This window comes from Boleophthalmus pectinirostris, unplaced genomic scaffold, assembly GCF_026225935.1.
Source record: "Boleophthalmus pectinirostris isolate CB_2022bp ecotype Guang Dong unplaced genomic scaffold, ASM2622593v1 HiC_scaffold_13, whole genome shotgun sequence".
NCBI lineage: Eukaryota > Metazoa > Chordata > Actinopteri > Gobiiformes > Gobiidae > Boleophthalmus > Boleophthalmus pectinirostris.
Window position 1 is genome coordinate 35,105,216 of NW_026571036.1, and position 12,247 is coordinate 35,117,462.

The 12,247-nt window shown below is 39.4% G+C and overlaps 1 protein-coding gene across 4 annotated transcripts in view; it reads right to left on the bottom strand.

The window, feature by feature from the left end:
* Positions 1–12,247, bottom strand: part of flrt2 (fibronectin leucine rich transmembrane protein 2) — a 126,221-nt gene that overhangs the window by 62,136 nt on the left and 51,838 nt on the right. For 2 of the 4 annotated variants that reach the window (XM_055149479.1, XM_055149480.1), the window contains exon 2: positions 28–88. The exons of 1 other annotated variant lie outside the window; for it this stretch is intronic. The gene's annotated coding sequence lies outside the window, so the exon portion shown is untranslated. The remainder of the gene's footprint in view (positions 1–27; positions 89–12,247) is intronic. One more of the 4 variants, XM_055149481.1, reaches the window with a different exon arrangement.

Consider the following 12,247-nt stretch of genomic DNA (forward strand, 5'->3'; position numbering starts at 1 on the left):
GTTTTGTGCCTTTAAAGATAGATATACCTTTACTGATGGTGTCACTCACAGCAGCTTGTTCCCCAGTTGTTTCCAGGTTGTATTATTCCTACAAGAAGCAAAAAAGATTTCTGTTAGTGTAACATAATGATAATTCATTCCATTGTGCAAAATATGACCTAAGTGTCTTGCCCAAACGAAACAAAAACAGTATGGACACTGCAAAAAAGCTTGGCCAATATTTAAGACAGTTAATTCGATTAGAAAATGACTTAAAAGTACTGAAATTATCTGTCCATGGAACAAGATCATTTTACTTGACAAGTTATCTTAAAATAAACTACCTCTAGACTAGAATTAAAGTGACATTTAAAGGGAATTTTGGACATAAGACCTCATTTCCTAGTGAGCCAGAGTGTTGGAGACGTGTGGAGACACTTTTTAAAATATTCCATCCAATCCTTGTATTTGCAGAGGTCACTGGTGCTAGGCTAGTGCATGTCAATGGTCATAGTTAGACTGCCTCTAAAAACAGTCTAGAAGCAAATCTATTATTACACCAGACTGTTGATGTAAATGTCTGTGTCAAAAGAATAATTTTAGTAGTAAAACCAACCTTGCATTTGAAAGATTTATGTCTAAGCAGCAGCAGTGAGTTGTACTTCCTGATAGAAAGCTTGGCAGTGGTGGACTGATATGTCCAAGCACCTATCTTATCGACAAAGTAAAATTCCGCTGCTGCTGAGAAAATAGTCCCTCAACATGCGACGATTCATGCGATGCAAGGTTCATTTTATTTCAAACATTATTCTATCAACACAAACATTTACATCAACAGTGTTCTCTTTGAGATAAGAAGTCAGATTACATAGTGTGTTAAACATGTGCAAACCGAAATATACCAAAATATCGTGATATCGTATCGTCAAAAGTCTCATAATAATATCGTGGGCTGTCACAATATATCGAATTACAAGTTCCTTTGCTTAAATGCATGCTTTTATAGTAGCAACAGCTTATAAACATCGGAAACTACATATCCCATGATTCATTTCAGTGCAAACAACGTGAAGAGATATGTTTTTTACTTGAATTCTTGGGATTATGATAGAAATAATTCACACCAAAAGCAGAAATGTGTCCTATCTATAATTATATTAGCCTCTCCAAAATATCGCAATAAATATCGTACCATGAGATGTTTATCGTGATTATATGGTACCAAGGGATTTGGATATCGTTACATCCCTATATAACATAGATCAGAAAATAGTGTAATATGGAGCCTTTAACCATGGTAATACATTCTAATCTATTATCAACGTACAAAACTGTAATAAATTCAGACGTTTACATGTGTTATTATAATTAGCATCAAACCGCAACACGGCGCTACCTGAAGCTGTTCAGTTACTTATTTCCACTGCGTAAGATGTACGACGCTGAGAATGCATGCTAACTCAATCATCAACAATCAAGAGAATCAAATGAGAATGGAAAGGCTGTTACCATGGCTCAAAGGGAGCTTTTATTGGCAATGTTCGGCAGTGTATGCGTCCAGCCCGGTCTCATCTGTGCTCCCCACACAGCACATTGTACTTGAAAATAGACTGCGGCGTGCTTCAATTCAACCATAACGTTACAAGAGGACCTATATTCTCTTTTGTTTTTTTGTTTGTTGTCGTGAGCTGCACATTTATTCGACTGGAGAGTCTATAGGAGTACGTCCGGCAATGTTAAAAATAAGAGTAGTCATGCAAATAAAGTCAAAATTGTGTATACACGTGCACGCTGGAGGCTGTATTTCATTACGTTATATATATTTTTTGTTATTGTCTGAGGACCACCGCGGCCATGGCTGTGACTGTGCCCCCCGGCCCTGTGTGACAGCTCTGCTAATGAGTATAAATAACGGTGTTGATGTAGTAATAATTGGTTGTTTATGATTTAATTACATGTCAGAGATGATATGAGTGTAATATGTCACGGGTTCACAGTGCATGCTATGTTTGTACATTATTAAATATACATAATTTATATGGTAACTAAGCATAAAGCCCAAACATCGGATTTTTGTTTTGTTTTTGTAGAATCTGAGAGAGTGTGGAGATAACAGGCGCACTAAAACATCAAGGTAAGGTCTGATAAGTTGCAGTGCAGAAATATAGTTAGGGCTTATATAAAGGTAAAAATGATGTCCGCCCCACAGTCACCAACCTTTGCATCACCTTAGATAGTGATTTTAAATTTGACAAGCAGATCAGTGGTGTTTTGAAATCAAGTTTTTATCATTTGCGGTTTTTATCCAAAGTCAAACCTTTTTTTATCTTTTAAATGTTTTGAACAAGTCGTGCACGCTTCTATTTCATCATGCCTCAACTACTGTAACACATTTTATTCCAGCATCTCACAAAACGCACTTTGCCGACTACAGTGAGTCCAAAACTCTGCAGCGCGACATTTAACAGGAACCAAAAGAAGAGCGCACATAACCCCAATCCTTGCGTCTTTGCACTGGCTTCCTGTTAATTTTAGAGTTGATTTTAAGATTTTATTGTTTGTTTTCCAAGCTTTGAATGGACTGGCCCCACAGTACGTCTCGGACCTCATCCAAATTTACAACGCGGCGTGCTTTTTGAGGTCCGAGGGCCAGCTCCAGCTCGTGTTGCCTAAGACGAGAGTTAAAACCAGGAGGGACAGAGCCTTCTCTGTGGTCCACCCTAAGCTCTGGAACACTCTGCTTCTCCACGTCCAAACAGCCCTCACAGTGGAGTGTTTTAAATCTCGTCTTAACTCGTCTCACTTTTATTCTCTGGCTTTTAACACCGCGTGAGTTGCGTGGTCCTCTGTGTCTTTTATTTATTCTATTTATTTTTAATGTATTTTATTGGTTTTATTTATTTGTTGCTATTCTGTGGCTTATTTTATTTGACTGTTTTTATTAATTTAAGACTAGTATGATTAAATTTGAGTGCTTATTATGCAGCACTTTGGAAACACTTTGAAAAAAGAAACTAATTGGATTGAAAGGTGCACTATGTAACTTTTCTACTTGTCTTTATCTGTTATGTTATGTGATGCCTGGAATGTTCCAGGTATGGTATCAAATGTATTCATCTTACACTGACCTGAATGCCTGTTTACCTTCATTGAGATACAGTGGATATGTTTTATTTATTGTCATACTGTGAGAAGTTCCAGGTAAAGTAATAACATATCCATGGAGAGAGTTGAAGCAACAACTTTTTCAGCCATTTTATTAAGAAAACTTTTCAGAAATATTTATGCACTTAGGATAGAAATCTGTGCATATTTGGCCGTAATTTAGCATAAAATACATATTTGTAAACTCTCGAATGAGTCCAATCGTACATAAAATGTATTGTGTGTATTTTATCCATCTGAATATGAATTGAAACGTTACGACATCAAGAATTACAATCACGTAATGAAAATTTACGATTACACTTTCTTCAGTACAAATATGAACTCACAATATGTCAAAATACGTCATCACTTCACAGGCATTATTTACTGAGCAGAAGAAACATCGATCAAGATGCCAGACTTTCGCGCCACATACGGACTGAACTAGGACTGAACCACCAGTGATCCCAGGACTGAACCAGGGTGCACCTCTTATGCTCAGCTACAACCAGATATGCATGGATTTCACAAATATGCACTGATTTCTATCCTATGCACACAAATATTTCTGAAACCTTTCTTACTCCATAGTTTTTACAGTTCTGATTGTCACAGACGCACAGGAGTGTAGTGGGCGTGGTACGCTGGGATATGCCGTCCACCCACTTCTCTCGATGTGAGATATAAAAAAAATAACAAATATAAAATAGCTACAACTTAAATGTCAAACTTGAGCTTTTGGCAATGGTGAAAACAACCTGAATAGGCTCATGATATCTGCACTACTGTCCTATAGTGACCTGAGACCAGGACTGAACTAGGACTAAACCAGGACTAAACCAGGACTGAACCAGGACTGATCCAGGACTAACCCAGGACTAAACCAGGAATGAGTGTCAGGACTGAGTGTCAGGACTGGCTGGGAGGTGCACCTGCGTAGACCGTCGGGTGACCGCAGGCAAAAGAACCCAATTCAGTGCTAGTTTAGCTCCAGTTTAGTCCTGGTCCAGTTCTGGTGTAGTCCTGGTTTAGTCTTCATTTAGTCCTGGTTCAGTCCTGGTTTAGTCCTGATTTAGTCCTGGTTCAATCCTGGTTCAGTCCTGGTTCAGTCCTGATTTAGTCCTGGTTTAGTCCTGGTTCAGTCCTGGTTCAGTCCTGATTTAGTCCTGGTTAGCCCTGGTTCAGCCCTGGTTCAGTCCTGATTTAGTCCTGGTTTAGTCCTGGTTCAGCCCTGGTTCAGTCCTGGTTCAGTCCTGATTTAGTCCTGGTTTAGTCCTGGTTCAGCCATGGTTCAGACCTGATTTAGTCCTGGTTCAATCCTGGTTCAGCCATGGTTCAGACCTGATTTAGTCCTGGTTCAATCCTGGTTCAGTCCTGGTTCAGTCCTGATTTAGTACTGGTTTAGTCCTGGTTCAGCCCTGGTTCAGTCCTGGTTCAGTCCTGATTTAGTACTGGTTTAGTCCTGGTTCAGCCCTGGTTCAGACCTGATTTAGTCCTGGTTCAGTCCTGGTTCAGCCCTGGTTCAGACCTGATTTAATCCTGGTTCAGTCCTGGTTTACTCCTGATTTAGTCCTGGTTTAGTCCTGGTTTAGCCCTGGTTCAGCCCTGGTTCAGTCCTGGTTCAGTCCTGATTTAGTCCTGGTTCAGTCCTGGTTCAGTCCTGGTTCAGTCCTGGTTTAGTCCTGGTTCAGTCCCGGTTTAGTCCTTCTGGTTCAGTCACAAATCACGTACCTCCACTTAAAAAAATCTCCTCTACACCACTGCAGGCGCACAGTTAACAAACAACATTTACAAAACATTTGACTTTCCAAACTAGACAATATTTAGAATTTGAGCAACTTTTTCAACCATTTTTACAGTTCTGATTGTAAGTGAAACATTTCCTCTGAGCCACTGTTGCCATGACTATGATTAGTGATGTTCTTTTATTATCTTTTTAGTATTATTTGTTAACAGCTATTAACGTATTACACATTTTATTTTTTTTAAAGTTCTGATTGGCACGGACGCACAGTTAAAAAGTCCTTTCCGTCACGTTGTCCATCACACTTAGCTCACCTCGCAGCTCCGGTGTGTGGAGCTTTGGGGAGCACTTCTCTCAGATTGTGGCCTGCTTCAGAACACTTTAACACAGCTTCATTCTGCCACACTCACACTAAAGAGGAACACACAAGTTTCTTTCCTCTCCGCTCCCATGAAAGCCCGGGCACCGCGATCCAATTTCACCCCAGCGGAGGTGATCCTTCCTCGGGCTGCCCGGGGATGAAGGCCACCCGGGTCATTTAGACACAGAGGTGGAGAGAGAGAGGGAAAGAGGGAGAGTGAGGGAGAGAAAAAGAAGAGAGAGAGGAGAGGGAAATAGGGAAAGAGAGAGTGTTAGTGACTGGGGAAGAGAGAAGGAGACAGAGAAAGAGAGAGGGAGAGAAAGTAAGGGAAAGAAGGAGAGTGAGAGAGAGAGAAGGAAAGAGGGAGGGAGGGTGAGAGACAGAGAAGAGAGAGAGGAGAGGGAAATGGGAGTGAGAGCAAGAGTGGGGAACAGAGGAGATAGAGAAAGAGAGAGGGAAAGAAAGAGAGTGAGAGAAGAGAGATGGCGGTTAGAAGAGAAAGAGAGGGAAAGAAGGAGAGAGAGTGAGAGAAAGAGAATAGAGAGAGGAGAGGGAAATAGGGAGCGAGAGTGAGTGGTGAAGAGAGAGAGATGAGAGAGGGAGGGAAAGTGACAGAAAGTGGAGAGGGAAATGTGGAACGACAGTGAATGAGTGTGGAAGAGAGATGGAGATAGAGAAAGAGAGAGGGAAAGAGGGACAGTGAGAGAGAGAGGAGGGAGGGAGGAAGAAAAGAAAGAAAGTGAGAGAAAGAGGAGAGAGAGATGGAAATAGAAAGAGAGAGAGTTAGTGAGTGGGGAAGAGAGAAGGAGATAGACAGAGAGAGAGGGAGAGAGAGTAAGGGAAAGAGGGAGAGTGAAAGAAAGAGAAAAGAGAGGGAGGGAGAAGAGAAAGAGAAGGAAAGAGAGGGAGGGTGACAGTGAGAGACAGAAGAGAAAGAGGAGAGGGAAATAGGGAGTGAGAGTTAATGAGTGGGGAAGAGAGGAGGAGATAGAGAAAGAAAGAGGGAGAGAGGGAAAGAAGGAGAGTGAGAGAAGAGAGCTGGAGGGAGAAGAGAAAGAGAGGGAAAGAGGGAGGGAGGATAACTGAGAGAAAGAAAAGAGAAAAGAGATAGAGAGAGGAAAGGGAAATAGGGAGTGAGAGCAAGTGAATGGGAAAGAGAGAAGGAGAGTGAGAAAGCGAGAGGGAAAGAGGGAGAGTGAGAGAAAGAGGAGGGAGGGAGAAGAGAAAGAGGAGAAAAGAGGGAGCACAGTAAGAGAAAGAGAAGAGAAAATGAGAGAGAGAAGAGGGAGGAAGATAGGGTGCACGAGAAAGAAGTTTGATAGCAGGAGGGAGAGAGAGAGTGGTAGAAAAAGAATGAGGAAGGAGAACAGGAGGAATGTTAGATGAGGAAGAGAGCGGAGAGAAACAGAAGAGAAAAGAGCAGATGAAGAGATCAAGCGAGGGAGAGACCGAAAGAGAGAGGAGAGAGTTAGAAGAGAGAGGGGGGCAAAAAGAAAAAAAAAAAAGAAAGGAAAGAGAGAATGCAGGGAGAAACAGAGACCAAAAGCGAGAGACAGAGTGAGCAGAGACAAAAACAGAGTGAGAGAAAGAGAAAGAGAGAGAGGTGTTTGTAGATGTCTCTGTGCTGCTGTCATGTACACCCAAGGACTTTCCCAGTTCGACACGACCGCTCATCAAGAGGCTGCACATGATTTGGGGCTAAAAGTAAAAGTGTGGGGGGGCCTCTGATCCGGGAGAGCAGACAGACTCAGCGTCGGCGCACACACGAGTCCGTAAGATCTCTTTAGTCCTCGTCCTTCAAATACTCACCACTTCAACACGAGACCTTTTTTTTTTTTCACGACAATAATAAGGGTGAGTTACACTAGCAAGGGCAACGAGCTCGGAAAAAGAACGCAATATATAAAAAACTGAATTGCAAAAGTTCAGTGGTGGTTTTAAGGCTGCACTAATCGAATCGTCATGACAACGTGGGTCTCTCGTGAATGATTTAACGGTGTTGATATTAAATTGTTCATATTACGCTATTTTCTGATCATGTTATACTGTTTCCTCATCTAAAACAGACCTGGAGTTGTGCTTTTGTTTCATTTATGCATTTTTAACACACTAATCCTGCATGTTTAAGTTCTTTGAGTTCTTCTCTCAAACTGAAAATAGTCTGTTCCACCTTGTGATGTCATGTGGTAAAACAAGACGTGCCCCACTTAAGTAGGTATATGTACTTTTTTCTTTACTACATTTTTTATTATAATATGAGCCCTGCTGAAAAGGCTGATTCTGATTTTAAACACATTTATAGTATGAGCAAACGAAAATATCAAATAAAAACAGCTAAGGGAAAAAAAAACAAACATGTCATTGTTTCTGTGGAACAATATTCACCACAAATCTCTATCAAAAACAGTTCATTAGAAACTTCATTAGATCTAAAAATCTGTGGGAAACACTTTTACTTTTTACTCTTTTTTAAATATGTACTTTAATCCTTTTACTTAACTAGATTTTTTCATGTGATTCTTTTACTTTTACTTTAGTATTTCTTTGCTCCAATATCTGTATGTGTTTTGAAACTCCTTATACCTTCTCCATAAAAGATAGAAACTTTTTCTTTCCTGCATTATCCTGCGTCACATGCATGCTGTGTGATGACATTAGGAAAACGAGTGTCCAATAGGAACTTTGCTTTCTGCCAGCGCATGTACTCCATCCATTTTCATTGGCCCAACCTTTACCAGAGTGTAGTGAGTCAAAATGGTCGACTGCTCTGTGTCTGTGTTCGTAACCATTGAAAAATCTGCTCTAAGTGGCAAATTATGCATCTTGGTCTGTGTAATTGAGCATCAATTGCTATTTTTTTTTTTCTTTTTTGAAAGTTTTATTTCACTCAAAATGTACAAGCACAAATGTAATAAACACCACAGAAATGAGGAAGTGATGTGACTCTGTGTCCTGGACTTAACAGTTTCCATGATTGGCACCAGTAAAGTAATGGGGCCATTGCACTTTTTTGGTTGTTTTTGAGGGTGATAAATATATATTTATTATATATATTTATTATTAGTTTACTTACAGACTAGATATTTTGCACTTTTGTAGCCAAGGCCATAAATGGAGCATTTTTTATATCCAAAAAGTGTGTTTTGTATGAAAGAGTGAGTGAAAACCCAAAACATGCTACACAGGTCTCCAGGAAGAACAGTTGATGACTAAGGTCAGTTAAATACATTTAATCAATGAACTGCCCAGGGACGACAGGTAGAAATTAGCACTGGTGCTACAACCTGGTACAATGCATCTCTTCTGTTAAGGTTAATGTAAATTGTGCACTGTTCCTGTCTCATTAAATAAATAAAATACATTTTCTTTTCATTTTTTTTTTATATTTTTTTGTTTTTTGTATTGTATTTGTATTTCTGGTCCTATAGCTTTAATTACAGCCATAGGACACAACTACAATTTGCAGATTGTGATAAAACAGGTTGTACTGAAAAAAGGATATATATAACACTTCATTAGGGGTTAAAAGAGGGAGGTTTAATAGCAAAATTAAGAAAAAAATCCATGCGAGGACAAATGTACTAAAATTGCCCTGGAGTCTGTAAGTGTTAAATCTGATTGAAGTTCCTGTGGAAAGACAAGTTCTCATTGAAGTAAAGCAAATATACAAAATTATTCAAACTCATATTTGAAATGATCAATGACGTGGCACCAGAGCCAAACAGACAATATCTCTTTGATTTGGTGTAAACTATAAACTATACTTCTCATCTGTTTAGTTTTAGGCTGATGATGGAGTAACCAACTTGATTCTTGTGTGGGTTGGCTCCATTTATTTATTTCCCCCCCAGAGAATATTGTTAAAGCAGCACTTTGTGGCAAAACACTGTGTACTCCATCTGCATCTAATTGTAAAAGACGAAGAAGAAGAAGAAGAAAAAAGAAGATACGTTAACATATTTATTTTGAGATAAGAACATGTTGTGCAATGTCTGTCCACTACTTCCTCATCTGAAAAAGCTGCAGTCAGAATTTCATGCAAGCAAATAAAATGTGCCAAAGGAGATAGAGATAAGTTATACACTGTAGACCAAAATACTTTTTTTCTTCTTTCGTGGTTTGAAAATCAAGTACCCCACTTTTAAAGCCTCTCCATGTTCTTTTGCTGATAATTGTAAGTATGACACAGCTGTCTGTCAACTCAAGTGTGAAGGACAAATATTTAAAAAAAAAACTCAGAAGAAGGCAAAAATATGAAAATATGTGCTCTTTTTTTTGTACTTTGTAGCTGTAGTCATGAAATGTAAAATGATAAGAGTTTTAAAGGTAGAACGTGCGCACTACCTGCTTATCTCCATTGTGATTGTGAACCAGGAATGTTCCACAGTATGGCATTAAACATAGTTCTATCTAATCCAATCCACTTTATTTATCTAGCACAACCAAAAATTTTAAACAAAATAAAAATAAAATTCAGAATGCAGAATTCATGGTTTTTCAAGGTATTTGTTTTGTAATGAAAACACTTGAAACTTGGGCTGGGTATTATTAAGAAGTTGCCGATACGATAAATACCTCGGTACATAGGCCACGATGTGATACATACTTGGATACATAGGCCACGATGTGATACATACCACGATACATAGGCCACGATTGGATACATATTTCAATACATAGGCCGATACATATCTTGATGCAGTGTACTTTTGATTTGATACGATATATTTCAAATCGATTCGATATGGTTCAATCAAAAGTAAAGGCTAAATCATGTCTGTGATACTAAAAGTCTTTGTTAAACCACTTCTTGTACAAAATTCATATGAAACACAAACATTTTAATTCTCAAAACACTGAAAATGTCAGATGTGTCGCATAAAGGAGTTTCCTTCCACTAAACAAGCAACAAAACTGTAGAGCTGTAACCAAATAATTTAGTAAAATATACCAAAAATACTCTTGTCTGTATATCGATACAGCAACCCACAATATCGATACTGTATCATCACATTAAACAATACGATATATTGATATTTTGATGTTTTTGGACACCCCTACTTGTAACTGAAAACATGCGAGCTAGATTATGTGTAGTGTGGAGACGTCTCTCACCAGAAAAGTAACATAGTACACCTTTAAATATTCATTACAATCAGTGGAATAAGTTGTAAATTACAGTCTACAGTCTAGGCCATGTTTCCTCGTTAATGCAGAATAATAATGTGTATAATCAGTGCTGTACTTAATGAATAATGAGCACTGATAGCCTTGGTAACCTAAAGCACAGAGTTATAAATAGACATTGAGATGGGGCCTAAAGACATGTTTCGAAAGTTATCTGATTCAAAACAACTTACTTTAGCATTTTAATAAACCTAAAACCTAAAAAAGAAGGCCAAAAGCACAAGATGAGTACAGAAGTTGTCAATTTTTCTCATTTTAAATTGTGAGATAATCAGAACTGACATTGCTCTTGATTCCTGATGAGTTTGACTGTAATATTCCTGATTAGAAGAGCTATTTTTGTTTCCTCTTTGAGCTAATGCTATTTTAACACAGCAATACCCTAGGTCAACTGTCAATCATGTAATCACAGTACATGGGTGTCAACAAATACAATGTACAATAAACACGTTCGACTGGCTACTGCGAAAATAAAATTGTTAAGATCGAAGTTTAATCTTTGAAAAGTATTTGCTTCTTATTATTCCCATTACAAGATCAAATCAAATAAATCTTTTCTTGTCCTTCAATGTGGAAATTATAGTGTTGCAGTACAAATAATTAAAAATTTAACACAACACTGCTTATAGGCCTCATCTGTTACAAATTCAACTTTTTACCCTTTAAATCTTAGGATATGGCCAAAAAATAACCCAAAATGCGCACACGATAAATAACGGCAGAGAGAGAGAGTGGGAAAGAGGGAGAGTGAGAGAAAGAGAAGAGAGAGGAGAGGAAGGAAGAAGTTTGATCGTGGGAGGGAGAGAAACAGTAGTAGAGAAAGAATGAGGAAGGAGAAAAGGAGGAATGTTAGATGAGAAAGAGAGTGGCAGAGGAAGAGAGAGGAGAGGAACAGAAGAGAAAAGAGAGCAGATGAAGAGACTTAGGATATGGCCAAAAAATAACCCAAAATGTACACACAGTAAATAATGACCCCAAAAATATACTTCCAATTTTCATACACTGAATGCAGAGATGGGGACTTGCAGGTCGTGATTTGGATTCGAGTCAGACTTGAGTCACTATGTTTAGGACTTGAGACGTGTTTTCACACGACAGTATTTGGTGCGCACCAAACGGTCCATTCGAACCAAAAGTGGTTAGTTCGGTTCGTTTGCGTTGGTGTGAAAGCGTCAATCGGACTCTGACCCGGACCAAATCAAGCGGACCGAGACCGCAAAAAAGAGGTGGTCTCGGTTCGCTTGAATCCGCACCAAATGACGAACTTTGGTGCGGTTCCTCTGGTGTGAACGCGAACCCGGGTCCAAGCCATAGACAGTATGGACAAACGGACTATTCGAAATGCATCATGGGAGGGACACGCGTCTCCTCTGCCTGAAATGACGCGCTGTACGACTCCAGCGCAGTAACAGATTGTTGTTCAGACGCAGCCGCGATTCATTTTCAAATTATTTGACCAACAATGGCCAATACAGAGAATGTAACACACGAAGATCAGAGCAAGTATCAGTGTGCGAACGTGTGGCTCCAGAGTGAGTCAAAAAGAGAAGCCCCGGTGTTCCCCGTGATCACACAGCAACCAGCATTTGTTATTTTAGGCTTTAATTAACCAAATAATCTCATGGCAATAGGCAATAGCCTATTCAATTGATACAACTTTAAAAAGTCCCTGTTTTTAGCCTAGTGTGAGAAATACAGTCGGACTAGATCCAAACCAGATTCCTGAACCAGCGGGAGCAGCTCCTGTTCAGTCCGGGCTCAGAGGAGCTGGAGCGGGGAGCCTCGACCTGAGGAAGCGCTTTCCCCAGGAAGAACCAAATGCGCGGAGG